This window comes from Rutidosis leptorrhynchoides, chromosome 7 (assembly GCF_046630445.1).
Source record: "Rutidosis leptorrhynchoides isolate AG116_Rl617_1_P2 chromosome 7, CSIRO_AGI_Rlap_v1, whole genome shotgun sequence".
Taxonomy (NCBI): Eukaryota; Viridiplantae; Streptophyta; class Magnoliopsida; order Asterales; family Asteraceae; genus Rutidosis; species Rutidosis leptorrhynchoides.
Genome location: NC_092339.1, coordinates 159419789 through 159442432, shown reverse-complemented (window position 1 = coordinate 159442432; position 22644 = coordinate 159419789).

Here is a 22644-nt window from a genome sequence, read left to right as displayed (position 1 = left end):
CATACACGCCATCCTGTTACAGTCCTAGTAGGAATAAGCTCATTTTTTCATTTGTGATGACAGTCATGCCACCCTTCTTAGGTACGCATTGAACTGGGCTTACCCATGGACTATCAGAAATTGGATAAATTAAACATGCATCAAGCAGTTTAATAATTTCTTTCTTAACAACATCTTGCATATTCGGATTTAGTCTTCGTTGGCGTTGCACATACGTTTTATGATCTTCTTCCATAAGGATTTTATGTGTGCAATACGAAGGACTTATTCCTTTGATATCATGAATTTTTCATGCAATAGCTGGTTTATGAGCTTTTAACACAGAAATGAGTTGAGATTTCTCATTTTCAGTAAGAGAAGACGATATTATTACAGGTAATTCAGATTCACCATGTAAATAAGCATATTCCAAATGGTTTGGAAGTGGCTTTAACTCTAATTTTGGTGGTTCTTCTATCGATGATTTATATCGATATCTGTCTTCTTCTTTTAGCATTTGAATTTCTTCTGTCGTTGGTTCATATCCATTAGCCATAAGTGTAGCTAACATTTCAGTTTCATCAATTGGTTCAGTTCCTTCTCCTAAAGAACATTCTCCTGTTCCTTGTAATTCTGGAAATTCTTCTAACAATTCTGCATGTGATTCTATAGTTTGAATATAATAACATGTATCATCTGCAGATTGCGGTTGTTGCATTGCTCTATCAACTGAAAAGGTAACACTCTCGTCCTCTATACTTAGGGTTAGTTTCTTACCAAACGCGTCTATCATTGCTTTAGCCGTGTTTAAAAATGGTCTTCCTAATATGAGAGGAACTTGAGAATCTTCTTCCATGTCCAGAACAACAAAATCTACTGGAAATACTAAAGTACCAACTTTAACTAGCATGTTTTCCATTATCCCTCTAGGATATTTTACTGATCTTTCGGCTAGTTGTATGCTTATTCGTGTTGGTTTCAATTCTCCAAAGTCTAGTTTAGCGTATAGTGAATACGGCATTAAATTTATACTAGCACCTAAATCTGCCAATGCTTCTATTGAACTAAGACTACCCAGAAAACATGGAATTGTGAAACTTCCTGGATCAGATTGTTTTTCTGGTATCTTATTCAGCAGCACTACTGAACAATTAGCATTCATAGTAACAGCCGAGAGTTCTTCCATTTTCTTTCTATTTGAGATTAGATCTTTCAGAAATTTAGCATATCTAGGCATTCCTGAAATCACATCAATGAAAGGAAGATTTACATTTATCTGTTTAAACATATCCAAGAATTTGGATTGCTCGGCTTCAAGTCTCTCTTTTCTCATTTTACTTGGGTAACGAAGTGGTGGTTGGTATGGTTTAACATAAGGTTTAGCCTTAACTATGTTATCTTCATTAACCTTTTCAACTACAGGTTCTTTTTCCTTATCTTGTTCAGGTTGTGGTTCTTGTAGAGTAGGAATAGCTTCATCAGAAATTACAGGTATTTCAGGTGGTTTAAGTGTAATATCACTTCTTGTGGTAATGGCTTTAGCTGTTTCATTCCGGGGGTTAGCATTTGTATCACTAGGTAGACTTCCTGGTTTTCTTTCACCTATCAACCTTGCTAGGTTACTTACTTCTTGTTCCAAATTTTGAATAGAAGCTTGTTGATTTCTAAATGCTTGAGCATTTTGTTCATTGGTTTGTTTCTGAGATGTGAAAAACTGAGTTTGAGATTCAACTAGCTTTGTCATCATGTCTTCTAAATTTGGCTTTTTATCATCGGTTTGTGGTGGGTTGTTTTGAAAATTAGGTCTTTGCTGGTTGTAAGTATTATTGGATACTTGTTGATTACTAGGACCTTGTTGGTTGTTGTATGGAACATTTGGATTATAATTCTGGTTTTGATTGTAAATTGGTCTTGGCGGTTGATAATTATTCTGATAATTATTTCCAGGCCTTTGGTTTAGATATGAAACATTCTCTCTTTGTTCTATTGTTAGTTCAATACTAAGACAATCTTTTGTCAAATATGGTCCTCCACACTACTCACAACTAACTCGTATTGAGTGAATATCCTTAGTCATCTTTTCCATTCGTCTCTCGACAGCATCTATCTTTGCAGAAATGGAATCTAAGTCATGGCTAGAATCGGCTCTAGCTGCTTTAGATGATCTAACGATATTTTTTTCTTGATGCCACTCATGTGAGTGGGAAGCAGTGTTATCAATAATTTTGTAAGCATCAGTTTCTGTTTTCTTTATAATGGAACCACCAGCTGCTATATCGATGTCTTTCCTTGTAGTGATGTCGCATCCTTGGTAGAATATTTGTACTATTTGACAGGTGTCTAAACCATGTTGTGGACATCCTCTTAATAACTTTCTAAATCTTGTCCAAGCCTCATATAGAGTTTCATTTGGCTTTTGTGTGAACGTAACAATTTCTCCTTGAAGTCTCACGGCTTTAGATGTCGGAAAGAATTGTTTAAGAAATTTTTCAACTAAAACGTCCCATGTATCAACCGCCCCTTCAGGTAACGATTCTAACCAATCTTTGGCTTCTCCCTTTAAAGTCCGGGGAAATAACATGAGATATATCTGTTCATCCTCCACTTCTCTTATTTTAAATAGAGTGCAGATCCTATTAAAGGTTCAAAGATGTTCATTTGGATCTTCCTTCGGTGCATTACTAAATTGGCATTGATTAGTCACCATGTGTAGAATTTGTCCTTTGATTTCATAATCTGGCGCATTTATGTCAGGTTGAGTAATTGCGTGACCTTGGCCAGTGCGTTTAGCTCTCATTAGGTCTTCCATACTTAAAGGTTCCAGATTTTCCATGATTGAATTTGTTGAATCTGAATCACTAAAGGATTCTGATTTAATGGTTGGTTCCTTAACAATCTCTGTTTGAATGATTGGTGGTTCCGGAGGAAAAATTAATGGTTCAGGATCTACGAATTGTCCCTGAATATTCTCCGGATTCTCAATTGTGAGGTCGGGTTCAAAAAATGGATTATTGGAAATTTGAATTGGAGTACTTGGTCGACTGGATGACGATTCTAAAGAAAAATCAATGGCGGTAATTTTAGCTAGATGTCTTGATCGAGTTACAGGTGGTGAACGTACAAAAGGTGGTGAACGTTTTGCTCGGTGCATTCACTGAATATCCTATTAGTTTTTAAAAAGAAAGAAAAATTATATATGTTATCCAACTAATAGACTTTTCTGATTTTGCCCACGTTTCAAATAGCCAAAAGATGCAGCACAGGGACAGGATTCGTTTGGTCTCAATATAATTGAGTACTGTTTGGCTCAAATAACCCGGTCCACGTACAAATCTAACTATTACTACGAACCAGAAAATTTTGATGTCTATCAATTTAATCACTTAAAACAATTTTTCGTTGAAATTTAAGAAATTTAGATAAGAAATAGAGAAAATTCTAAGTCCTAAAAACTAGAATGTCGAGAAATAAGAAAGAAAAAGAGCGCGTCGAAAAACGTCGAAAAATAAAAGATTGAAAAATAATAGGCGTCGAAAAATAAAAATAAGAAAGTAGCGCGTCTAAACTTAAAAAGGCACTAAAAACTAAAAATTAAAAGTTGCGTCTAAAAATATTAAAGCTTAAAAGAAATATTATATCCCAAATGGCAATAACTTAAAAAGGAACTAAAAACTAAAAATGGCGTCGCAAAATTTTAAAGCACCTAGATCTTAATCTAAAGAAAAAGCACTTAAGGGATTTTACGGCAAAGCCTAAAAATCTAGAAATAAAAATAACTATGGAAAATACTATGATTTAAAACTAAATACGAGCGAAAAATACAAATATTACGCTAAAATAATTAAAAGGGTACAAAATATAAAAATATACTAAAAGTTGTAAAAAGTACAATTTTTATAAAAATGTTATTTTTATATTATTTATTTTATAAAACTATTAATTTTATAAATTATTTAAACTAATTAAACTAAATAATACAAATTAAAAATAAAAACTAAAACTAAATAATAAATTAATATAACCTAATTAGGGTTAAAGTAAAAATAATATAAATAAACTCCGTAATTAATGCTGATTTAGGGCAACAGTTGGCGTGTCAGACACTCTCATGCAATCGCATGAGATTTTGCCTTCGGGCTCATGCGATCGCATGAGCTAAGGTTTTGGGCCAGGTTACGGGCTGTAACAGTACGGGCCTCGAGTGATTTTTTTTTTCTGTTTTAATTTTTCTGTTTTATATATTTATATAATATATTTATATAAATTAAATAAAACTTATATTTTTATAAAATAAAGATAAAGAAGCTTTTATAGAAGTTATATATTTAACAAACTCTTAAAAATATATAAATTTTGTTTTTCTTTTTATATTTTTGAATATATTATTTTAAAACGTATTTTTACAAAAACGTATTTTTATAAAAGTAAACTTAAAAATTAATAAAAAAAATTTTTTTTATATATATTAGCGTTGCGGTTCCGGCGTTTATTTTTCCCGGCAGCGGCGCCAAAAATACTTGATGTTATGCGAGGTGTATATGAAATAGCTTTATTTTTACTAGGAAATACTATTAAATACGATACAATTTTACACAAGATATTTATATATTTATAGAATGGATATACCTAAACCTTGCTACAACACTTATAGGAAGTGTACCTAATCGTACAGTAGTGTAGTTTTTAGTAAGTCCGGTTCGTTCCACAGGGAATCTTTTAAACAAAGCTTAACGCTATATTAGTTTTATCTTATAAAAATACAAATATATATATATAAGTAATATTATTATTATAAAAATGGGGTTTTTACCGTTTAATGACCGGTTTGTCGATTTTTAAAACTTTAGTCGCAGTTAAAACCTAATGTAAAATATTAAATAAATAAAAGACTTAATTTAAAGCGTAAAATAAATAACGATAATGAAATTGCGATAAATAAAAGTGCGATAAAATAAAATTACGATAATTAAAGATTACGAAAATTAAAAGTGCAATTAAATACGATGACAATAAATAAAAGTGCGATAATTAGAAGTGCAATTAAATATGAAAATAAAGGAATTATGCTTATTTAAACTTCCGTAATCATGATGTTTGACGCGTTGATTTTAGTTTTATGCCCATGGGTTAATTGTTCTTTGTACTGGATTATTCAATTTGTCCGTCGGGTTTTTGTCCATAACAGTCCATCAGTCATAAATATAAAGTGCGAGTATCCTCGTCAAATTATCCTTATACCCGAAGTCAAATATTCCAACTAATTGGGGACTTAAACTGTAACAAGGTCTTAATACTTTGTTTAATAATTACACCAGGATATCGACTGCGTGTAACCCAAGGTTTTAATACTTTGTTATCAATTATGTCAAGTGTCCTTGTACATAATTTCACCCCTGTTTAAAAAATTCTAGTGACTATTAATCCATTCCCGTGTCCGGTTAAATGAACGATTATTCATACATATAAATATCCCGCCCATCGTGTCCGATCGAGTGTATGTGGTTATTTATAGGTACATCCAATTGTAAATCTTTATATTAAAATTAACAAACTATCATTTAGTTAAACAAATATAAAGCCCATTAATAGCCCATAGTCTAATTTCCACAAGTGTCGTTCTTTTCTCCAAACCCCAATTATGGTACAAAACCCAATTACCCAATTTTAGTATTTTAGCCAAACATCACGATTACTTCGGTATTAAATAAGCATAATAATAATTTAGCTACGAGACATTAATGTAAAAAGGTTGAACATAACTTACAATGATTAAAAATAGCGTAGCGTTACACGGACAGAATTTCGACTTACACCCTTACAATATTCGCTAACATACCCTTTTTATTGGAAATTAAAATTAAAATTAAAATTATAATATATATATATATATATATATATATATATATATATATATATATATATATATACACGTTGAGAGAGTTGGATGGATGGATATATTAAATGATGTACCAAAGCTCGATTTTTATAGGCATGTGGGCCGGAAAAGTTAGCCATGCGATCGCATGGGATTTCTTCCTCCAGGCCATGCGATCGCATGGCCGTCGGTGACAGCTCAAAGTTCCTTGTTTTCTTGTTTGTCGACGTTTTAATTAAATAAATATAATATATAAATAATTATAAGAATTATTTAAATATTATATTATATTTATGTGCATAGCTGACTTGTAATTTTTAGTCCGTTGCGTCGAGCGTTGAGAGTTGACTCTGGTCCCGGTTCCGGATTTTCGAACGTCCTTGCGTATAATTAAATATCTTGTACTTTGTGTTTCGCGTCTTGTACTCTTGTAATTTTGAGACGTTTCTTATCAATAATTGGAACCACTTTGATTGTATTTTGTACTTTTGAACTTTTTGGTCATTTGCGTCTTCAATTCGTCGAATCTGTCTTTTGTCTTCACCTTTTATTATTTAAACGAATATCACTTGTAAATAGAACTATTGCAACTAAAAGCTTGTCTTTCTTGAGGGATAATGTTATGAAATATATGTTCGTTTTTAGCATTATCAAATATATACCGTTTACACACGACCATTACATAATGGTTTACAATAAGAATATATTACATCAAAAATAAGTTTCTTGAATGCAATTTTTACATAATATCATACAAACATGGACTCCAAATCTTGTCCTTATTTTAGTATGCAACAGCGGAAGCTCTTAATAATCACCTGAGAATAAACATGCTTAAAATGTCAACAAAAATGTTGGTGAGTTATAGGTTTAACCTATATATTATCAAATCATAATAATAGACCACAAGATTTCATATTTCAATATACATCCCATACATAGAGATAAAAATCATTCATATGGTGAAAACCTGGTAACCGACATTAACAAGATGCATATAAGAATATCCCCTATCATTCCCGGAAATCCTTCGGACATGATAAAAACGAATTCGAAGTACTAAAGCATTCGGTACTTTGGATGGGGTTCGTTAGGCCCAATAGATCTATCTTTAGGATTCGCGTCAATTAGTAGATCGGTTTACTAATTCTTAGGCTACCAAGCAAAAAGGGGCATATTCGGCTTCGATCATTCACCCATATAATGTAGTTTCATTTACTTGTGTCTATTTCGTAAAATATTTATAAAACTGCATGTATTCTCATCCCAAAATATTAGATTTTAAAAGTGGGACTATAACTCACTTTCATAGATTTTTAATTCGTCGGGAAGTAAGACTTGGCCACTGGTCGATTCACGAACCTGTAACAAATATGTACATATATATCAAAGCATGTTCAAAATATATTTACAACACTTTTAATACATTTTGATGTTTTAAGTTTATTAAGTCAGCTGTCCTCGTTAGTAACCTACAACTAGTTATCCATAGTTAAATGTACATAAATAAATTGATATATATTATCTTGAATCAATCCACGACCCAGGGTATACACGTCTTAGGCTAGATCACAACTCAAAGTATATATATTTTTGGAATCAACCTCAACCCTGTATAGCTAACTCCAACATTACTGCATATAGAGTGTCTATGGTTGTTCCAAATAATATATATAGATGGGTCGATATGATATGTCAAAACATTTACATACGTGTCTATGGTATCCCAAGATTACATAATATATTAAAATACATGTATAATACAATATAAGTTATCTAGGATATGATTTGTATAGAATTGTTACAATATTTCCCGTAGCTACAACAATCAAAAAAATATCCAATCTTGTTTTACCCATAACTTCTTCGTTTTAAATCTGTTTTGAGTGAATCAAATTGCTATGGTTTTATATTGAACTTAAGTTTATGAATCTAAACAGAAAAATTATAAGTTTATAGTCGGAAATACAGGTTACAAGTCATTTTTGTAGAGGTAGTCATTTCAGTCGAAAGAACGACGTCTAGATGACCATTTTGGAAAACATACTTCCAATTTGAGTTTAACCATGATTTTTGGATATAGTTTCATGTTCATAAGAAAAATTATTTTCCTAGAAGAAAAACTTTTAAATCAAAATTTATCATAGTTTTTAATTATCAAACCCAAAACAGCCCGCGGTGTTACTACGACGGCGTATGTCCGGTTTTACGGTATTTTTCGTGTTTCCAGGTTTTAAATCATTAAGTTAGCATATCATATAGATATAGAACATGTGTTTAGTTGATTTTAAAAGTCAAGTTAGAAGGATTAACTTATGTTTGCGAATAAGTTTAGAATTAACTAAACTATGTTCTAGTGATCTCAAGTTTAAACCTTCGAATAAGGTAGTTTTATATATATGAATCGAATGATGTTATGAACATCATTACTACCTCAGGTTTTATGGATAAACCTACGGGAAATGAAAAAAATAGATCTAGCTTCAAAGGATCCTTGGATGGCTTGAAAGTTCTTGAAGCAGAATCATGACACGAAAACAAGTTCAAGTAAGATTTTCACTCGAAATAAGATTGTTATAGTTATAGAAATTGAATCAAAGTTTGAATATGAGTATTACCTTGTATTAGAAATATATCGTAATGTAAATAAGAAAGATTTCTTGAGGTTGGATGATCACTTTACAAGATTGGAAGTAAGCTAGCAAACTTGGAAGTATTCTTGATTTTATGAAACTAGAACTTATAGAATTTATGAAGAACACTTAGAACTTGAAGATAGAACTTGAGAGAGATCAATTAGATGAAGAAAATTAAAGAATGAAAGTGTTTGTAGCTGTTTTTGGTCATTGGTATATGGATTAGATATAAAGGATGTGTAATTTTGTTTACATGTAAATAAGTCATGAATAATTACTAATATTTTTGTAATTTTATGAGATATTTCATGCTAGTTGCCAAATGATGGTTCCCACATGTGTTAGGTGACTCACATGAGCTACTAATAGCTGATCATTGGAGTGTATATACCAATAGTACATACATCTAAAAGCCGTGTATTGTACGAGTACGAATACGGGTGCATACGAGTACGAATACGGGTGCATGCCTAGAATGTCTTTCAAACGTTCGACAAACTAATTTTGCCGTAAATAATTGTGCTGATGAATTCTGCCCGACTCTAGACAAGATTTCATCAATCATATCCCCTGGTAGGTCTTCTAAAATTTTTGGTTGTCTATCCTTAACGTCCATTTTTTTTATACTGTAAAATAAACAAGGATTAGATTCGTAAAAGATAATTAACAAATAATACAAGCAATTTTTACATAAATCTTAAAAGTACAAGCACACAACAATACATATATTACACAACATGATTACAACTCTTTATTCCGACTCACTCGTTTCTTCTTCTTCGGACTTAGTTCGTTTGGCTAATTTCCTAGGGATACATGGTGGTCCTTTAATACGAGCCGTCATTTTCACAAATGGTTTACAAAAACCGGGTGGCCTAGATGTTCCCGGATTATTGTTAAAATCTATGAAATACGGGCGTTTACGATACATATAAAGTTCATCGGGGTCGGAATCAGGTTTCTCTATTTTGATGCCCTTTTCCGTATTATTCTCTTTTGCTTTATTAAATTGAGTTGGGGTAATTTCTATAACATCATCGAAATCCTCGTCGGGATCCGATTCATCAGAAAATTGGTAATTTTGCCAATATTTTGCTTCCTTAGCGGAAACACCATTGACCATTTTTAACTTTGGTCCATTGGTTGAGGATTTTCTTTTATTTAATCATTTTACTGTAGATATTAATATTTCATCCTCCGAAACCTCTTCTTCTTCCGGTTCCTCTTCTTCTGGTTCCTCCTCTTCCGGTTCCTCCTCTTCCGGTTCTTCCTCGGGAATTTGTGAATCTTCCCAAAATATATTCGACTCTTCATTATTATTAGGTGAGTCGATGAGATTTGTACTAGAGGTAGACATCTATCACACAATATCAAACGCATTAAGAGATTAATATATCACATAATATTTACATGTTAATAATATATAGTTTCAAAAAAAATATGTTAAGCAATAGTTTTTAAAGAAAACACGGTCGAAGTCCAGACTCACTAATGCATCCTAACAAACTTGGTAAGACACACTAATGCAATATTCTGGTTCTCTAAGACCAACGCTCGGATACCAACTGAAATGTCCCGTTCATATTGATTATAAACGTCCCATATTAATTGATTTCGTTCCGAGGTTTTGACCTCTATATGAGACGTTTTTCAAAGACTGCATTCGATTTTAAAACAAACCATAACCTCTATTTTATCGATAAAGGTTTAAAATGATAATAAAAAATATAGCGTTTTCACACGACCATTACATAATGGTTTACAATAATATTACACAACAATATATGTCTTCGAATGCAGTTTTCAAACAATATTAAACAAGCATGGACTCCAAATCTTGTCCTTAATTTAGTACGCAACAGCGGAAGCTCTTAACAATTACCTGAGAATAAACATGCTTAAAACGTCAACAAAAATGTTGGTGAGTTATAGGTTTAACCTATATATTTATCAATCGTAATAATAGACCACAAGATTTCATATTTTCATTTTTCATAAACATCATCCCATACATAGAGATAAAAATCATTCATATGGTGAACACCTGGTAACCGACATTAACAAGATGCATATAAGAATATCTCCATCATTCCGGGACATCCATCGGACATGATATAAAAACTCGAAGTACTAAAGCATTCGGTACTTTGGATGGGGTTTGTTAGGCCCAATAGATCTATCTTTAGGATTCGCGTCAATTAGGCGTGCACTAATTCTAAAAATTAGTGATGTTCCCTAATTCTTAGGCTACCAAGCAAAAAGGGGCATATTCGGCTTCGATCATTCACCCATATAATGTAGTTTTGATTTCTTGTGTCTATTTCGTAAAGCATTTATAAAACTGCATGTATTCTCATCCCAAAAATATTAAATTTTTTAAAAGTGGGACTATAACTCACTTTCACAGATTTTCACTTCGTCGGAAAATAAGACTTGGCCACGGGTCAATTCACGAACCTATAACAAATATGTACATATATATCAAAGTATGCTCAAAATATATTTACAACAATTTTATTACATTTTAATGATTTGAGTTTGTTAAGTTAGCAGTCCTCGTTAGTAACCTACAACTAGTTGTCCACAGTTAGATGTACATAAATAAAGCAATATATAATATCTCGGATCAATCCACGACCCAGTGTCTACAAGTCTCAGACTCGATCACAACTCAAAGTATATATAATATTTTGGAATCAACCTCAACTCTGTATAGCTAACTCCAACATTACTGCATATAGATTGTCTATGGTTGTTCCGAAATATATATATAGATGGGTCGATATGATATGTCAAAACATTGTATTCGTGTATATGATATCCCAAGATTACATAATATATGTTAGAATACATGTATAATAAAATATAAGTTAGTTAAGTTATGATTTGTATAAATTTGTTACAATTTTCACGTAGCTACAACAAGCAAAATTATCCAATCTTGTTTTACCCATAACTTCTTCGTTTTAAATCCGTTTTGAGTGATTCAAATTGCTATGGTTTCATATTGAACTTAAGTTTATGAATCTAAACAGAAAAAGTATAAGTTTATAGTCGAAAATACAGGTTACAAGTCATTTTTGTAAAGGTAGTCATTTCAGTCGAAAGAACGACGTCTAGATGACAATTTTATAAAACATACTTCTACTATGAGTTTAACCATGATTTTTGGATATAGTTTCATGTTCATAAGAAAAATCATTTTCCCAGAGGAATAGCTTTTAAATCAAAGTTTATCATAGTTTTTAATTATCAAAACCAAAACAGCCCCCGGTTTTACTTCGACGGCGTATATCCGGTTTTACGGTGTTCGTCATGTTTCCAAGTTTTAAATCATTAAGTTAGAATACCATATAGATATAGATTATGTATCTAGTTGATTTTAAAAGTTAAGTTAGAAGGATTAACTTTGTTTGCAAACAAGTTTAGAATATACTAAACTATGTTCTAGTGATTACAAGTTTAAATCTTCGAATAAGATAGTTATATATATATGAATCGAATGATGTTATGAACATCATTACTACCTCAAGTTTAGTAGGTAAACCTACTGGAAGTGACAAGAAATGATCTAGCTTCAAAGGATCTTGGATGGCTTGAAAGTTCTTGAAGTAGAATCATGACACAAAAACAAGTTCAAGTAAGATTTTTACTCGAATTAAGATAGTTTATAGTTATAGAAATCGAATCAAAGTTTGAATATGAATATTACGTTGAATAAGAAAGATAACCTACTGTAAATAACAAAGGTTTCTTAATCTTAGATGATTACTTGGAATGGATTAGAAAGCTTGAAAGTAAACTAGTAAACTTGATAGGATTTTTGAAGTGTTCTTGAAGTGTTCTTCCTATGATGATTATAGTTTGATTCTTGAAGTAATTTTTGATGAAGATGATGATTAGTTTACTGGAAAAATTCATTCATAAGTGTGTGTAGGTGTTGAGAGAGGGAGTTAGAAAGAGAATTGGAAGTGAAATGGATTGATTGGTGAGTGGTGAATGATGAGTGGTGAGTGGGGTTAAAAGGAGTTCTAGTTAGTTGACTAGTTCATGGTAGAAGTTAAATTTGATTAGTCATGCATGACATAATCAAGATTGGAATCCCATGCTAGTTCATATTGGTATATACTCATAGTAAGTACGTCTAGAAGCTGTGTATAATACGGATACGAATACTGAATGACTACGAATAGAATTGTTGATGAAAATGAATGGAAATGTAATTGTAAGCATTTTTGCTAAGTAGAATTACTTTGATATGTGTCATGACGTTTTTCAAAAGTTTACTAATACATCTTAATACACTACATGTATATTCATTTTAACTGAGTCGTTAAGTCATCGTTAGTCGTTACATGTAAGTGTTGTTTTTGAAAGCTTTAAGTTAACGATCTCATTTAATATTGTTGAAAGCTTTAAATCAAATTTTAACACATTTTTAATAAAGCGATATTAACCCAGCCAGGGGCTCTGCCCCTTGGACCCCGCCAGGGGTTGCCACCCCTTGGACCCCGCTATTAGGAGCGCTGCCCCCAAACCCCTTTATAATCAAGATAAGTTCAAACAAGTGTGCACTCCACACTTTCCCAAACTTGTTCGATATTTATCAAGGTTATTTTGGTTAACAAATTAATCCCATTACACTTAAATCATATTGGTGACACAAATCACCAACAATGAATATATCTGATGTTAAAGCTAAGGGGTATAAAATACTATTAAATTTTACAAGGAAATACTATTAAATACGATACAATTTTACACAAGATATTTATTTATTTATAGAATGGATATACTTAAACCTTGCTACAACACTTATAGGCAGTGTACCTAATCGTATAGTAGTGTAGTTTTTAGTAAGTCCGGTTCGTTCCACAGGGAAAAATCTTTAAACAAAGCTTAACGCTATATTAGTTTTATTTTATAAAAATACAAATATATATATAAGTAATATTATTATTATAAAGGGGGGTTTTACCGTTTAATGACCGGTTTGTCGATTTTAAAAACTTTAGTCGCAGTTAAAACCTAATGTAAAATATTAAATAAATAAAAGACTTAATTTAAAGCGTAAAATAAATAACGATAATAAAATTGCAATAAATAAAAGTGCGATAAAATAAACTTGCGATAATTAAAAGATGCGATAATTAAAAGTGCAATTAAATACAATAACAATAAATAAAAGTGTGATAATTAGAAGTGCAATTAAATATAAAATAAATGAAATTAAATATGAAATAAAAGAATTATGCTTATTTAAACTTCCGTAATCATGATGTTTGGCGTGTTGATTTTAGTTTATTCCCATGGGTTAATTGTTCTTTGTCCTGGATTATTTAATATGTCCATACGGATTTGTCCATAATAGTCCATCAGTCATAAATATAAAGAGCGAAAGCCTTCGTCAAATTATTTTTATTCCCGAAGTCAAATATTCCAACTAATTGGGGATTCGAATTGTAACAAGATTTTAATACTTTGTTTAATGAATACACCAGGTTATCGACTGCGTGTAAACCAAGGTTTTACTACTTTGTTAACAATTACACCAATTACCCTTAAATGTAATTCACCCCTATTTCAACAAGTCTATTAACTATTAATCCAGTTCAGTGTCCGGTAAAATGAATAATTATTGGTATTTATAGATATCCCGCCCACCGTACCCAGTCAAGCGTATGTGGTTATATATAAATGCGTCAAATTATAAGTTTGTATATTAAATTAACAAGGTATTGTTTAGTTAATATAAAACCCATTAATAGCCCATAGTCTAATTTCCACAAGTGTCGTTCTTTTATCCAAACCCCAATTATGGTACAAAGCCCAATTACCCAATTTTTATAATTTTAGCCCAACATCATGATTACTTCGGTATTAAATAAGCATAATAATAACTTAGCTACGAGACATTAATGAAAATAATATAAACATAACTTACAATGATTAAAAATATCGTAGCGTTACACGGACAGAATTTCGACTTACACCCTTACAACATTCGCTAACATACCCTTATTATTAGGATTTAAAATTAAAATTAAAATTAAAATATAAATTAAATATATATATATATATATATATATATATATATATATATATATATATATATATATATATATATACGTTTACATATAGAGAAAGAGAGATTTTAGGATCTTTAAAACGTCGAATTGCGCTGGCTTTTATAGGAATTTTCGTCCAGGAAGCTCCGCGACTCGCGGTATTTTTCTTCTTCAAACTCCGCAACTCGCGGAGTTTGTTTTTACAGCTCACACAGCCTTGGCTCCTAGCTTGCTGACGGTTTATAATATATTATATAATATATAAATAATTATAAGAATTATTTAAATATTATATTATATTTATGTGCATAGTTGACTTGTAATTTTTAGTCCGTTGCGTCGAGCGTTGAGAGTTGACTCTGGTCCTGGTTCCGGATTTTCGAACGTCCTTGCGTACAATTTAATATCTTGTACTTTGCGTTTTGAATCTTGTACTCTTGTAATTTTGAGACGTTTCTTATCAATAATTGGAACCTCTTTGATTGTATTTTGTACTTTTGAGCTTTTTGGTCATTTGCGTCTTCAATTCGTCGAATCTGTCTTTTGTCTTCACCTTTTATTATTTAAACGAATATCACTTGTAAATTGGACAATTGCAACTAAAAGCTTGTCTTTTTTGAGGAATAATGCTATGAAATATATGTTCGTTTTTAGCATTATCAAATATTCCCACACTTGAGCGTTGCTTGTCCTCAAGCAATATAGTCTAGAAATACTAGAATCACTTCTTTATTCTTCACACTTTGTACATCAGTGATTTCTATACGGCGGTATAAACAATGATAGTAACGGTATGGTTTACAGTCCCACATGACTATAAAAATTTAGATCCTTTAAGGAAATTGGATCTTTATGAAAACATTTGATCTTTTCGAAAATTCAATCTAGTTTTTACCCTAGATAAGTTTTCCGGAATAACCCTTCACCGGTGTTTGCAAATTGTTTTTGTGGGTTTGGTGGGTTTCAGATTTGAAAATTTTAGCTCAAAACTTGTGGTTTTATGTCACCCACTTGCTAACCTTGTATTGGGAAAGCAACACGTCCAGTATACTTGCTCCGAATATTACCTTTTGGTAAACTACCATCCGGTTGTAAAGGAAAGCGTTGAACAAGCAACTGTTAAGGCAATGTCCCCTGACATGCTTTTAATTATGGTCTATAACGTGTCGGACGCAATTACTATCCTTTGTAGGAGCAATAGTAAAGCTCACCCTTATAATTTTTCGGTCTGGCACAAGGTCCTGTCTTTGACCATGCTATGCAACCACCGTTCTTACGGTTGACACCCGTTTTGGTTCAGATGACCTAATGAATTCTAGGTGAATTCCTAGGATTTTACGTTCAATGGTAATGAACGCATTGAAAATGGGTTTTTAGAAAACAAATCGGTTTGTAATTTTGATCAAAATATTTTCTCGTTCAAGCTCGAGTTTAGATATCATCGAATTCCATGAGTTTGAATTCTCAATCTTTAAGGTCAATCTCAAGGATTGAGTAATATCAGTCTTAAAAGCTGATTTTTGATCTTTAAGGAGATTATCCTTTCTGAGGATCTGATTCATTAGTCTTATCCAGCTAATTTGCACGGCGTCCTCCCCATTTTACGAGACAGATCCTCTCATAGTTAGGATAAGTCTGACCACTTGGCGACCCTGTTTGATGCTGAGGTCCGTGGATTTCCTGCTGATTTTAGTGATGACTTTTCTAGATTTTTCGCCAACCTACAGCTGGTCTGGACGACAACTTCATGACCTAAATCAAGAAGAGCGTTTTTTTTTCAGAAGACTTTACTTCCTTTTAATGATGGAATTGATTCATCGTGTAGATCCATCTTTCTTACAGTAAATCGGGTAAAAATTTTTAGTTTAGTCCAAAGCAAAAGTATCTTTAATATGTGACATATGTTTAAAATAACTTGGTAAATTTTCCCACACTTGGCTTTTATTTTTCCTTTTTATTGTCCTCTATTCCATTTTAAATGAATTTTAACATTTTAATTTGTTTCTCAATTTATGTCCTTTCCGAGGTAACAATAATTTCAGTGTTAACACCTAGTTTTATCGTTCATAAATATGTATAAACATGATTTTGAGTTAATTTAATTGAAAATTTTGAAAATTTTTACTAGAATTGGGTAGTCAGTATATAAGACTAGGGCTGTTCTTTGTTATCAGAGAGCACTAGATTCTAATACAACTACTGCTTTACTAGTATTTTTAATGGTAACCAAGTGTTTAAATAAAAATTTTAAAAATCCGAAAGAATTTAACCCCTTCCCACACTTAAGATCTTGCAATGCCCTCATTTGCAAGAAATCAGTAACAATTTAAATTATTGAGGGTGATTAGCGTATAAAAATGATTAAATTTTACCAAAGTTTTCAAACATATTGTTGTTTGTGTTGAATAATAAATGGTGCATATCATTTGTTCATTCCGTCTTGTCGTTATTTCACATATATTTTGCATCTTTTCGTCAAAATTAGTTGCTTTTGCTGAACTTAATGCCAGTCTTTGAAAATGCGTTGTTTTACCATGTTGTGTACATAAGATAAACTGCAAACATATATACATATTTTTGAAGTTTGGTATATTACCCCACATTCAAAAATTATTAAAATCTAATAATAAAAGTTAGAAAATTATAAAAACTATTACAATACCAACATAAGTGCTTAAATGTAGTAACATTACAAAAATAAAATAAATAAAACTAAATAAACTAGGGTTGTTACTGATACCAGTAGGGGTTTCATGCATAACCGTATGTGTTATAGAATGCTTCAGCTGGGTTATAAGTAGGATACGGTGGTTGCATCTCTATAGACCAGGGAGGAAATATGGGCGTTGGAGTAGGAATATAGTTTCTACCTACATGTTGGCAATGTGCTATGATTTGATTTTGATGAACTTGTCAATCTTCAAATGCTCGATGTCTAGCATTTTCATATTCTTGTGAAGCTATAAACCTTTGCATTTCTATCATTTCATTTCCCCCTCCCACATTACCTGGCTGTTGATTTCTCTCAACCTGTGGATGTCTTCCATTATAGGCTACTGCGGCGTTATTTCGCCTCTTCAAAACTTTAGCACCATGATATACATTTAAACCAATTGTATCGTGGGGTTCTGGTTCTTCGATTAATAATCCCCCCGACTTATATCCACATTGAGATACTCAGCAATTAATGTAATAAATATACCACCTCCTATTATACTGTGCGGTCTCATCCCCCTAACCATAGCTGATAAATAATAACCCACACAATAAGGTATACTTACAGCGCTTTGTGGGTCTCGAATACACATGTGGTAAAACAAATCCTGTTCATTTACCTTTTCCTTATTCTTACCTCGTTGTGTAATCGAGTTCGCTAGAAACCTATGAATCACTCTTAACTCAGCTCTATCTTTATCCAAATAAGAGTAATTTCCCCCTTTAAATCGGTGATGGCTAGTCATTTGACTCCATACACCATGCGTATCAAAATTTTCATCAATCTTCCTACCATTTAATATCAACCCTCGACAATCGGCAGATGCTAGCTCCTCAGGCGTATATATACGTAAGGCCTGAGCCATGTCTAGTAGAGACATGTGGCACATCGAACCTCCTAACAAAAATCTAATAAAAGATCGATCGGTTAAACTAGCTATTCGATCATTTATTTCTATACTACACAATAATTCTTCACATCGTACTTTATATACAGGTCTACGCATGTTGAATAATCGTACCCAATCGTTAAAAGTAGAATTACCATACCTCTGTGTAAGTAATTCTCTAATTGGCTCGGCCAATTCTACAGCTTCTAATGGTTCCCATTCTATTACCCTAGGTACTTCAACAGCTTTAGAATGAAGAGTATGCAAGCCCCTTTGGTATTTTGGATAATCTATCCAACGTCTGTCTAATCTCAAGTTCGGGTGCAAATTCTCCACGTGCATATCTGAAAATGTCATAACTGGATGAGGTATATCTTGTTTGTAATGGTTATCAATATCCTGTTGTTCCGCATTCTCAGGAGGAGCATTGCGAGCTTGGGATGAAGATTCACCCTTTTCAGTCTGTAAAACACATCAAACACAATTTTTGTGCATCCAAATATGCATTAGTGTCAGCAACATCATCAATCAAAATAATTACAATGACATGATCAATTTATATCAAACTTATGCTCATTTTCATATTTTTATCAAATCTATACTTTTTCAAATAAGCATATACGAAAATGTTCGCCAAGTTCATAAGCATTCAACTCAAATAACATGTCAAAATAATCATTATTAGCAATTAAACAAGTTTCAAATGACATTATCTCTCAAAAATCAAGTTCATGAATTTTAGACTTGAAAAAGTCCACTTTAATTCTCAAAAATCATGTTTAGGCTCAAAGTTTGGATCATTTAACTACCTAAACATGTTACACTACTTAATTTAGCAATAATTCATGACAAAAATCGGCCATAACCTGTTTATATCAAAAACCCCCAATTTGCTCAAGAACACAAACCCTAGATTACTCAAAATTTGAAGTTTAAGGTTTCTAATCATGTTAAATAGCATCAATCTAGGTTATACAAGCATAATACACAAACAATTTAAGTATAATTACACTAAAAAGCATCAAAATCGAATTGGGTATAAAATTGCTCAAGAACACTAATTTTCGGATTAAATGGTGTTTTAATGTAGAAATTTACCGTTTTCCTTGAGTAATTCCTTGATAGCATCCTTCTTAACATGATTTTGTAAAAGATTTGATGAAAAATGGTCAAAAATTGCGAATTTTGTGTGTGTTTTTCGGGTGTTTTTCGCAGTTATTTGGGGTGTTTGTGTTGGGGACTGTCTGATCGATCCCTTATATTTTTTTCTGGATTTTAGACCCTCCGCGAGTCGCGGCACTTTTGTTCTTCAAACTCCGCGAGTCGCGGCATTTATTTTTTTATTATTTATTTTTAATAGAAATCTTTAACTTATAAAACAATTAAGTAATTAATTTTAAAATTTTGTTTCCCTTGTTATTTAGGACGAGGTCGTTTCGGAACGATGTCCTAGTCCGTCCCTCGAAAAAATTTAAAAATTTGTCTTTTTAAAGCGCGGTTTTAAAAGCAAAGATTTTTGGGTTTTTTTTTTTTAATGTTCTTGGCATACTTTAATTCAATAAGATTAAAAATAATGATAATAAAAGTTCTCGTCCCTCCCTCGGGTAAAGCAATTTCGGTTCAAAGACCTAGTCTTCAACTCACGACGAATTTTAAAAATCATATTTTTAACTTAACGAAATAAAGTAAATTTTTGTTTTTAAATTCACACCAAACTTAAATTAAAAATGCATAAAATTCAAAATTAATATTAAAAATTCACACCAAGCTTAAATTTAAAATGCATAAAATTAAAAATTAATATTAAAAATTCACACCAAGCTTAAATTTAAAATGCATAAAATTCAAAATTAATATTAAAAATTCACATCAAGCTTAAATTTAAAATGCATAAAATTAAAAATTCACACCAAACTTATATTATATTTTTGTTTTTATACATACAAACTTATATTAAAAAGATTAATTTTTCAAATATTTACAATTTTAAAGAAATTTACAATATTAATTTAATTTTTATATATTAATTTTAAAAACATGGTAAAAATAAAATTAAAAATCTTTTTGGCTTTTATCCCACTTTAATCAATCAAATATTATCAAAAATATGCGCCCCTCTTTTCGGTAAAGTAATTTCGGTTCCATGACCTAATTTAACTCATGACGAATTTTTGAAATATTTTGGGTTGATTGATTAAAGATATTTATACCTTAAGAATAAACGTTAAATTTCGCAGTGATGTAATAAATTTTTGTATGATATCAATAATTTCGGTCGCAAGACCTAATTTCATCGAATACCAATTTAATACTTTATAGCGAACAAATTAGCGTTTATTATCAAAAGGTTAAAAATAAAAATAAAAATAAAAAATGAAAACTGTACAGACTTACCTATGAAATATATTTCTTAGTGATATGCTCTAGCCCACTCATAAGATAGTCGGACTAATTGATTTTCCATGGCTACATAGGAGTAACCTCTAGCATTTAATGTTTTTTCTTCTAAACATATGAACGGTCCATCTCTACATAAAGTAACAAATTCGGTATTTGAATAGGTTTGATTATTTGAACATTTACCTTCGTGTGACCATTTTCCGCATTTGTGACATTTTTCAAGGTGTCGTGCTCTCCTTTTCGCTGCGGATTTTGATTTTCCTTTACCATATTGTGATTTATTATCTTCGCATCTGGATTCTTTTCTTACTCCGTCCAATTTACCTCTGATTAATGATACTATTTCACTTGGAAGTGTGTCATTATTACGTTTAGTAATCAAAGCGTGTAGCATTAGACCATGGTTTAGTTCATAGGAAGTCTTCATTTCGTAAAAACCTAAAAAAAATAAAAATTCAGAATGGGGGGAGAAGACTAGTTCTTTAGGGTCTGCTAGGGAAAGACCATTCGGGTTCCATTTTCGAGAACTACACGAAAACAGAAAATCTAACTCTAACAGAAATACATAAACCTCCCTACACTTAGTTGAAATTGTGATTAACATTATTTTCAATTGAATCATCAACAACTTGTATATCTTTGACTTTTACTTCAATCCATTTGTTGATTTCCTCCGTAACTTTCACAAATTCAACTAACATCGCATTTCCTTTTGGCGATAAATTGGATACTAATCTGTTACATAACTTAAAGTTTCCCTTAATCTTAGCATCGTGAATCCGTTTATAAAGTTTCTTCGTTGAACTGTTAAAAATGGGTTCATCTAATTTCGTATCATCAACGGCATTCTTTGTGATTGGATCATTATTAAGTGTTTCTTCATCTTCCCCATACTTATGCGTTTTTATTGGTCTAATAGTTTTGGTTGGTGGAGATCTAAACTTTCGGTTCACAAAGGTGATCGATGTATCACCATCCCTAAGTGTCATTATACCTTCTCTTACATCAATGAATGCCTCGGTGGTTGCTAACAATGGGTGACCTAGAATTAGAGGAATATCAAGGTTTTCCTCCATATTAATCACTATGAAGTTTGCAACAAAGGTCAAACTTCTCACGTTAACAAGTAAATTATTTGCTATTCCAACCGGGTATTTAATGGTTTGATCAAATGATTGAACACCTATTTTGGTTGGTTTTAATTTACCCATGCCTAATCTTTTGTATAAGGAAAGAGGCATAATATTTGCACTTGCTCCTAAATCTGCGAGTCCATTATATACAGCACCATCATTAAGCAAGCAAGAAATGATAAATTCATCCGGGTCTCCTGCTTTAGTAAGTCGAGTTGGTTTGTAAACCTTTTTCGGGTGTTCTTTTCTTGGTTCTTTCACTTCTATTTGAACTTCTTGTTCACATTTTTCTTCGTTTCTTGGAATGGGAGGTTTGTATAAGAATTCTTCTTCATCACTCAAATTTGACTCCTCCCTATATTCCAATTTTGATTTTTCATATGTTGTTGATAACATATTTATGTTTTCATTTTGAAGGTTTTCTTGGGTGGTGAAATTATGATTAATTTCATTGTCAACTTCCATCGGACCATGTATGTAATGTTTAACTCTGTGACCATTAACTTTAAATTCAATCCCATTTGAATTTATTAATTCTACTGTTTCGTATGGGAAAACTCTTTTGACTATGAATGGTCCAGACCATCTTGATTTCAATTTTCCAGGAAATAGCTTGAATCGTGAATTGAAAAGAAGAACTCTATCTCCTTCTTTGAATTCTTTTGAACTTCTGATTCTTTTATCATGCCATTTCTTCGTTCTTTCCTTATAGATTAACGAATTTTCGTATGCTTCTTGTCTTAATTCTTCTAATTCGTTTAATTGACTTAACCGTAGACGTCTGGCTTCATGTAAGTCAAGATTACATGTCTTCAAAGCCCAAAATGCTTTGTGTTCAATTTTTACTGGAAGATGACATGCTTTTCCGTAAACGAGTTTAAAAGGTGTGGTTCCAATTGAAGTTTTGTAGGCTGTTCTAAAAGCCCAGAGTGCATCCTCCAATTTAAT